The following is an 8,830-nucleotide window of genomic DNA, read 5'->3' as shown; positions in this document are numbered from 1 at the left end:
TAAACCGGTATTGAAACCAATTAGCACCAGTGCTATTTTCCACACGTGTTCAGGTGTATATGGTTTAGTGTTGCTAGCACTACTACAACCTGTATGGTCTACTATTATAAACCTATATGCGCAATACCAATGATGTGAGGTACTAAATAACGGTTGTGCAATCGATTCTCTGAAATAGAAGATATAGGTACTCAATAATCGAGATGTCAGGTAATCAATAACAATTCAAATTCAACACGCCCTCCTCCTCAACAAATGGCATGCTGCAAGCAATGTAGTTTTCAACGATGATGAGTGTGTGCCCTTCTTTCAGTATCTTCGGTGGTGGAGGGCATAGTGACACACTGCATCTCTGCTTAATCACTTCGTCCACAAATTCCACCTGCACCATCAACTGATCTACTTCCTTTGACTTCTCCTTATAGGCAACCTACACATGGGAAAATATCAATTGTTTAGAAAGTATGGTAGCTTAACAAAATGGAATTCCTGTAAAGGTTCCCTTCAAACATCACCTTAGCGTCTTGTAAGGCAGAAAGTAATTTTTCATCTTTAGGAGGGCTAATGAATTGAAGAGCCACCCGCAAACCTCTTGCTTTCTCCTCGATGTGCTTTACTTCGTCCGCATCAATAAGCACTCCTTTTTTGCATTTTCCAAGGAGCTCTTAGCAATTGACAGCCTTTCCTACAGGCCTGCCATGACTTGTAATGCTCCTTGATTCTGGTGCAGGGTGCACTTCGCACTCTCTAATGTGTCGTTTGCTGCATCACGTGCTGACACTGCATTTTCCAATTTCTTTCTCACTGTTTGTATAAATTATAAAATTGGTTGCAGTGTTCTTGCCTCACAGTCCTCAGCTTCACCTTTTGACCCTTTGTTGGAATCTCAACAAACACTTTGAGCCATTGCTTGTGTGTTATGTCCCGCTCAGTCAGCCGCCTTGAATTTTCTCCTTCTAGACACAAGCCGTACTCCCGATTGAAATCCTCCTTTGTTTTGCAAAATGTCTTCAACTCACTGGACTCAACCTTTGGAGCTCGCCACCGGCTTATTGACTACACAATAAGTAGAAATGGTTACGTGGTTGTATTAATGTATCATGCATATAAACATCTGATTTGAAGTAGATACCTTTGGAGAGGGAACCCCTTCAGCATTTTGCCCTTCCCTTTACGCATAGATGCCATGATTCAAAATAGTGAAGGAGGAGTAGCTGCAGGTTTGATGAAGGTTCCTGTCGACTTTTATGACGTTGAGTTAATGCAGGTTTGATGTCTGATGAAGGTGCCTATTGACTTTGAGGAAGATGCAATGAGGATAACGAATTTTTCATGGAGGAAGCTGCATTAGGAATGTTCCGAGCATGATGACTGGTTCGAATTTTGAGAGGAGGGAGCTGCATGAGGAATGTCGCGGGCATGATGACTGGTTCGAATACTGACAGCAAAACTGATGACGCGTATCTTTGATGATTACTTCTTTCACCCATTTAAGGCAGAATGGTGCAATAAATAAACTTCAAAAAAAATAATATAATATGCACCACCACTTGTAAAATACCTCTCCCAACCACTTGCTAAATGCCGCACACAATCGGTGTAAACTGTACCACCTTACCATGCATATACCCACTTAGTGTGGTGTCCTCCAATGATGCTCAGTATCAATGTGTTTGACATTCCTCTATCTGTTGGAAGTTTAGTAGTGCCAATTTAGCATAAGTACCCCACATGTCCCATGAATTGCTAGACACACTTAAAGTTGGTGGGGGGTGGTAACTCGGCAATAACCTTGATCTTCCCCTTCTCTATGTGGAGATCCCATTCTTAGAGACAATATGCCACAGGATCACTCCATGAATCTGGCATTTGAGTGGGTTGAGGGATAGCGCATTTGAGTGGGTTGAGGGATATATACTAGATCCATCATCTTTTGAATGTCTGCAAGAACCTTAGGTATTCCTTCTAGCTAGAGTTCACACATGGTCATCTAAGAAGACCTCTAGGAAGTCTCAAATAATCCTTAAATGTCGTGCTTGTTAGTCTTGAAATATTGCATATTTTAGATTCATCGCATAAGGCCATTTTTGTTTTTGTCATACATTTTCAATGAAAGAGATGGTGTGCTTCATTATCTCAGGTGGAAATCCTTTCATGTCCATATACTTCCACACAAAGCAATCAAACTCCTTGAGGAGAGTGATAAGTTCCCCCTCTTCTTTGGGTTTCAAGTCCTTAGCAATTTAGACCGACTGAGCATCTTCTCCTTCATCCCCCAACTTGACCTCTTTCACAGTGGGATTGGCCCATCATATGAGCATCCAATGTTTTCTCTAGCCATGTCATTTCCCTTTCCAAGATTATATTATGTTGGTCTTGAATTGTATAGGACCTGTAATGAGGGGGGACTTCATTCTATTTTTTATTCTTTTTCTAGATCTTCTATAGCTGCAAACTTTTCTAGGTTTTTGGCCTCTTGGATGTCCTTTTTGCAACTAGAGCCTTGGGGTCTCTGGACTCATCCGCTCTATAGCATCCGATTGAGAGGGTGAGATTGGCGAGCTGTATGGCCTAGTCTAGTGAAAACTCTTGATGAGCGGGAGTGGCCTCTACATGCCCCAGCCATTCAAAGTTAGACTTCATGTTGAGGGACACTATGGAAGGTGATCTGTCTAAGGGATATCCATTGTATCCCTCGAGTGATCGACAAATCTAAAGTTGCTAGAAGATGCATCTACTTTTTGGAGACTTCGGGATCAGGTAGTGGGGTAGATCCCTACCTTGTGGTTCTTAGTATGTGCCATGGCATTCACTAAGGTGGTTATGTATATGGAATTTAAGCATAAGTCGTGTATGAGCTGGGAGATTCTCATAAATGGCCTGCTTGGGATGATATCAAATGATCATGGCTACTTCTTGAAGTCCGTGATGATAAATGAGTGATGGTAAGATAGATGGAAGGTAGTGCCATGTGCTGGATTAACCACCAAGTGTCTATGCATGCCGTGTGTGAAATAATCATCTCAGATGCCAAGGTGTACTCCTAACGGCATAGTGGAATCCCCAGATGAAACTGCACCCGAAGGAAAAATAGCTGCAAATTAAACCACTTGGAACGCATGAGCTTCACATAACATAACTCGAATCCTATACTGAATGAAGAGTTCACACTATCATCCCTAATTTGGTACCTGGGAGGGCATAAAAGTAATGCTCTAAATAGAAGAGGCGTTGTGCAGCTAAAAGAAGTGAAATATCATCCTCAATCCATACATTTATCTGCCGTCTTACTCAGGAGCCTGGCTTTTCCCAGACATTCATGCATCATAAGTTCAACTGTGCAAACGAAACCTCGAAAAACCAACACGTTCCACACCATTTCCAAGAACTAGGCACAGGCAAGGATCACAATGTGGATCAACTAATCGTAAGCTGGAAAAGCTCACGAGGACACAACCCAGCAGTGTAGAGGGTGTTTCACAACTTGAACATCGCCATTTCGATCGGCACCCATGAGAGTCTCAAGCTGCAGCATCCATGGCAAGATCGTCGCGATGGTGGTGGTGACGATGATGATGAAAGAGGGTAAAGGTGTTGACTTTACCTAGAAGGGCTTCGTATAAGTGAACACTTCCTGCATCTTCAACACGTTTGATGTCGCTGATAAGAGGCTTCATATTCTCTTCAACTTTCATTGAGGATTTTTGAAGATAGAATGAAGTAGAATTTGAAGGATGGGAAAAAGAAAAGCGAATGATTGAGAGGACGAAGAAAAAGAAAAAGAGAAGTTTTTGTTTGATTGATTCAAATATATTCTTAAAAGTATTGAAGATAATTCATATCAGCATTTATGATGGATGTGATTTGAGCTATAAATGAGAATATTTAGAGAATAACATTTTGGAGATGTATATGTGTTTGTGGAGAATGATTTGGAATGGAGAGCTTTGTTATCAATCTTTGAAATATATTTGAAAAGAAAGGAGGACACTATAGAAGTAAATAAATTTGATTCGTTGCGATGAGTCTAAATAGAATTGAGGTCAATAAGAAATGTTGTCATATAGTGATTAAAAGGATTGTGAGGTATAAGTCTTGGAAGGCAGAAAGAGATTGAATTAGTAGGCATAGATGTGAATTGGACTACATTGTGAATTATACAAGCTACCCTAGATCGTAATTACCCTTTTCTTAGCACAACATCCTAATACTTGGATGGCTAGAAACCCGTCTTTGTGAGAGTTAGTTTCATGGGTCACATGCACACTTCAATATCACTTCAGAGCCATCACAACTACTTCTGTTCAGCATCACTTAGATCTCACCTCACCCTTACCACCCCAATACATACTTACCCTCTTAGAAAAGCACACTACTTATACACACCCAATCCTCACCATGGCATTTTCAACGGTGATTTTGCCTTAGAAAACTTAGAAGACATTAACCATCTCCCGCTCGATCCCATAGTACTTAATTTCCAGGCAAGGTGTAGAATCATTCAGGAATCCAAAGCTTTTCCCCCATAGAACCCATTTTGGACCTAGCCAAGCCTAATGATTTTAATAATTACCCTGTCTCAATGAATGTCCTAGGTGAGAGCCACCTCTGGCTCCAACACGTCGGCTAGGTGGAAGCTAATGCTACTCCCCTTAATACCCTCACAGTGGAATCTTAGTGTTTTATAATAGAGTCCTCGAAGCCCTAAGCCTAATGTGTACTACTCATGAAAATGAGTATACAACTAAACATGTTGCCTACCCCGAAACCGTAACGGCGGAGGAGGCTGACAAGGCTTTCCAGATCTTCATTTCAGCAAAACCCCCACCCCCTGAAGAAATCTCAAAATGGGCCCAAATAAAAAAACCACTATTTAGTACTTATCCCTCTAACTTCATCTATAGATATCACATCACACCCAAGCACATCCCAAAGCACTCACAAGCAACAAACCTTGCTAAGGAAAGAGTCGGAGTCAGTAGACCCCCCGTCTGAAGACATACCACTTACCAGAGGACTCCTCAGAGCAATACTATTGCCACTTTAGCATGTTGAATTTCAGGAGATACCAGCAGAAGAGCCGTAGAATGATGAAAGGTTTCCAATTGATGACAATGAAGATGTTGATCCGGGACAAAAGACTGCAACCCCAACCACCTTTTAGGCAGAGCTCTTTTCCTTTCATGCCCTCTATAACATTGAAGATCTAAGTAGACGAACAGGGCGAATGCAAAGTTACAACTTAAGGCTGGTGGACATAATGGATACCAGGACCCTCACGAAATTTGTATCAAAAACATTCCGTAAGTGGGTTATAGATCATCTCCCAAAAAGAAGAGGAGGATATGCGAAACCCGATGTCAAACAATTCCCGCCTACAAATGAATAGTTAGGTGTGCAACCAGAATGGAGAGCCAAGTACCTAAAGGAAGGACATATATATTGGACACTCTATTGTATAGCACCACAAGACAAACGGATTCACCCCCTTTACATACCTAGCTTCCGCAAGTGGTCCTCGCCATCATTCAAACGGATGAGTGGGTCGAATGAAAATATCCGTTACAATTTTCCGATGGTCATGAATGGAAAGGCAAAGTCCACTAAAGAGATGATCTAGCAGATGCAACAATTCAATGACAAATATGCGGATGTTCTTGATCCAACATACGTCGTGGCTATGCACTTCAACCGCCTAATTATTCTTTTACTGCGAGATATTCCGTAGATGGCACCAACTGTAGAAGAAGAAGAGTTGAAGCTACGAGTCCCAATACTTTTTGATCTGAATGAAGGACCCTCCTTCAAACAGATGATCAGGCTATATTTCAGAGTATGCAACCTGCATGCCCACCATATCCGCACATTCGAGGATATGTTAGACACCAATTTTTGGAAGCCACATCATATCTTTAGTACGATCTCACAATGTACTTTTGATCGATAGCGCCTTATGATGGTAGCCCAGACTACCCGTTCGTAAATCCACTGTACGGCTTGGAGACAATATGATTGAGAGAGTACAAAAGGATAAGACGTATTCCACTCCATCAAAATTATCACAACCATCCAAGGCAACCTTGTCCAAGGACACCAAGCATGACGAAGGGAAAAATAAGGAGTTAGACTCGGATGAATCAGCTACCAAGCTACTGGGTCAGCTCAATCAACACATGAAAAATGAACAACCTAGGGGAAATCAACAAAATCCACATATGTATCATGGGAGAGACAATGTTTGGTGTGGGTTTTGCCACGGCAATCATCCCACTTTTGAATGCCAAAAATTAAGAGCCAGACAATAAATTTATTGTGCAACTTGCAATAAAATGATCGATCATGATGCAAGTCAGTGCCAAGTTCCAAGAGCACCACAATTGCCATACCCTCCAAGGTAGCAGTTAGCGTTACCTACACCCTCAACCAACTCAAACCCTAGACAACAAGGACAAAATCAATACAGGGTAACCATCTACCACCACGTATTCTAGGACCTCAACCTCCACCGCCGAGAGTAACCCCAATGAACCAAGTGGTTATAGAGAAAGTCCAAGGAGATGGAGAGGAATATGCCCAAACCTCCTATGTTCAGGATCAAGAATACTATGAGGATGGTTCAGGCCAAACAATGTGCCCAAGTCATTATCTTTTGCAAGAGGACATGTACATCCCTGTTTATCAAACGGTAGTCCCAACACAAACAAGGGCTAACATAATGAACTCAATGAACAAAAGGCTACCCTTGCAATATTACCATTTCCAAGGACCACACAGGGCCAATGAGTGCCCACATAAGATTGGTGCCAATCAGCCTGTCAACTATTATAGATGCCAAGGACCTCACTACATTAGGGATTCTCCTTTCAAGTATGACCACTCAACATAACCTGTAGTGCCAGCAAATGCACCTTTGTGTAGTGGATATGGAGTGGATCACCTCAACAAGGACTGTCCTATGAGGAGGGCATACGTAGCGAATGATGCTAAGGCTACAAATCTTAATTTATTGAGCATCGAAAGAGGACAAGTCTCGATGGTATCCCTAAATGCCATTACACGGCTACAAGCTAAGGCCTTCAATCAAGTTCTACAAAGGCAATCAAAGAGAGATCGGGCTAGTACCTCAAAAGCCAAGGACCAAGATAAACAAAAATCAACAAGGACCACCAAGTCCACAAAGAGGATTGGAAGGGGAAAGGATCAAGTGATTATCCAAAGTGGATCCGATGAGGATAACGCAACTCTACCCTCTTCCGCATCTTCAGGGAGTAGCTTTATCTTAAAAGAAGCACCAACAGACCTTTCAAGGGATGTTGAAGTACCCATAGAGGCCAGGGAAGGGACAAGGGGAATATCCACACCCTCTTGTTGAGATGCAACACCTCGAAGAAGCACAAAAATTGTTACGGGAGTTCCAAGAGAAATTCGAAGAGAGGCTCAGGAGTAGTAGGGCAGCAGATACAATTCATCTAGGGTATAAAATACCTAGACAACCCACAAGAACCCTACAAGTTCCAGAGATGGTATGCAGCACCATGCCATGCAAACTTACAATCGCCGGGAGGAAGAGCAAGTAAACTATAAAACACAAATGCTAATAGCCCAGAGAGTAAGAGATCAAGCTCAGGCAGAGCTTCGATAAGTGCAGGCCAACCAAGAGCTATATGCGAAACAAGTCAATAAGTTGGTTCAGTCATAAAATTATTTGAAGCAGAGAGTTCAAATGCTAGATTAGAGCATTGAAAAAAATCATCAAACACTGTAGCTACAGGGATAGCAATTACAAGAGGTGCAAAATCACTCAAATGTCCAAGAAGCAAGATGCCAACAATTAGAAAAGTTGCTAGAAGAAGCCACCTTAAAAGCACAATTGCAAGCCAAGGAAAGAGAGGATCTCTCCAAACAGTTGGAGGATGCAAAGAAAAGAGTGGCGGCAAAGCGAGAGGAGCACCTGGCTTATGAAGACAGATCAAAGAAGATAGCTCATGATGCCGAATGAGAAGTTGGAACAGAAAGATCGAGAGCTACTCGAATTAAGACAACAGTTAGCGGCGGCAAAGGCAGCTCCAAAGCCACCCTTGTAAGTGGATAGTTTGTACGAGGAAGAACACGAGAGGCTACTGTAATCAGCTACAGACCTGGCAAGGTTTGCTTTGCACCCACCAATTGTTGCATGCACACTTCAATATCACTTCAGAGCCATCACAACTACTTCTGTTCAGCATCACTTAGATCTCACCTCACCCTTACCACCCCAATACATACTTACCCTCTTAGAAAACTTGTTCAATGGATCCTCTTTGCTAACAATGCCCAATTGCTAGAAATCTCCTGGTGACCCCTGCCTCTTAGAGATTAAGTGGTGCGGTCATACGAGCGCTACTACACCATGGATATATAAAAGATGTGAACAGATGGAATAGGAACATGACCTCTGAGCAATGATTGGGGAGAGAGAGTAGGGATGTCGACTAGGCTTGTCTTGAGAACCTCAGCCCATGGCCTTTGAAACCATGTTCTTGAACAGGCTCCACTATAGACCCATATGTCCAAGAGGACTGGCCAAAACTGCAATGTCTATTCTCCGACGGTGGTACTATTCGGCGGTGCACCGGAGTACTGACTGTAAGGTGCTGGTGGAATGGCTTGACGTTGCCTGTGGTGCAGCCCGGATGTCGTCTTTAAGGGGTGCATCGCGCGAGAGTATTGCGTGGTGCGGTCATACCAGCGCTACTACACCGGATCCCATCAGAACTCCGCAGTTAAGCGCGCTTGGGCCAGAATAGTACTGGGATGGGTGACCTCCCGGGAAGTCATGGTGCTGCACCCT

General features: G+C 42.7%; 1 non-coding gene across 1 annotated transcript; it reads left to right on the top strand.

Annotated features, from left to right (window-relative positions):
* Positions 1-8,711: 8,711 nt before the first annotated feature.
* LOC147626858 (5S ribosomal RNA) lies at positions 8,712-8,830 on the top strand. The gene has a single exon (XR_015268546.1). It is a non-coding gene; the product is annotated as a 5S ribosomal RNA (ribosomal RNA).

Source organism: Cibotium barometz, chromosome 21 (genome assembly GCF_041138505.1).
Source record: "Cibotium barometz isolate CiBa-2024 chromosome 21, ASM4113850v1, whole genome shotgun sequence".
In the NCBI taxonomy this organism is placed as follows: Eukaryota; Viridiplantae; Streptophyta; class Polypodiopsida; order Cyatheales; family Cibotiaceae; genus Cibotium; species Cibotium barometz.
This window is presented reverse-complemented; position numbering and strand designations above follow the sequence as displayed.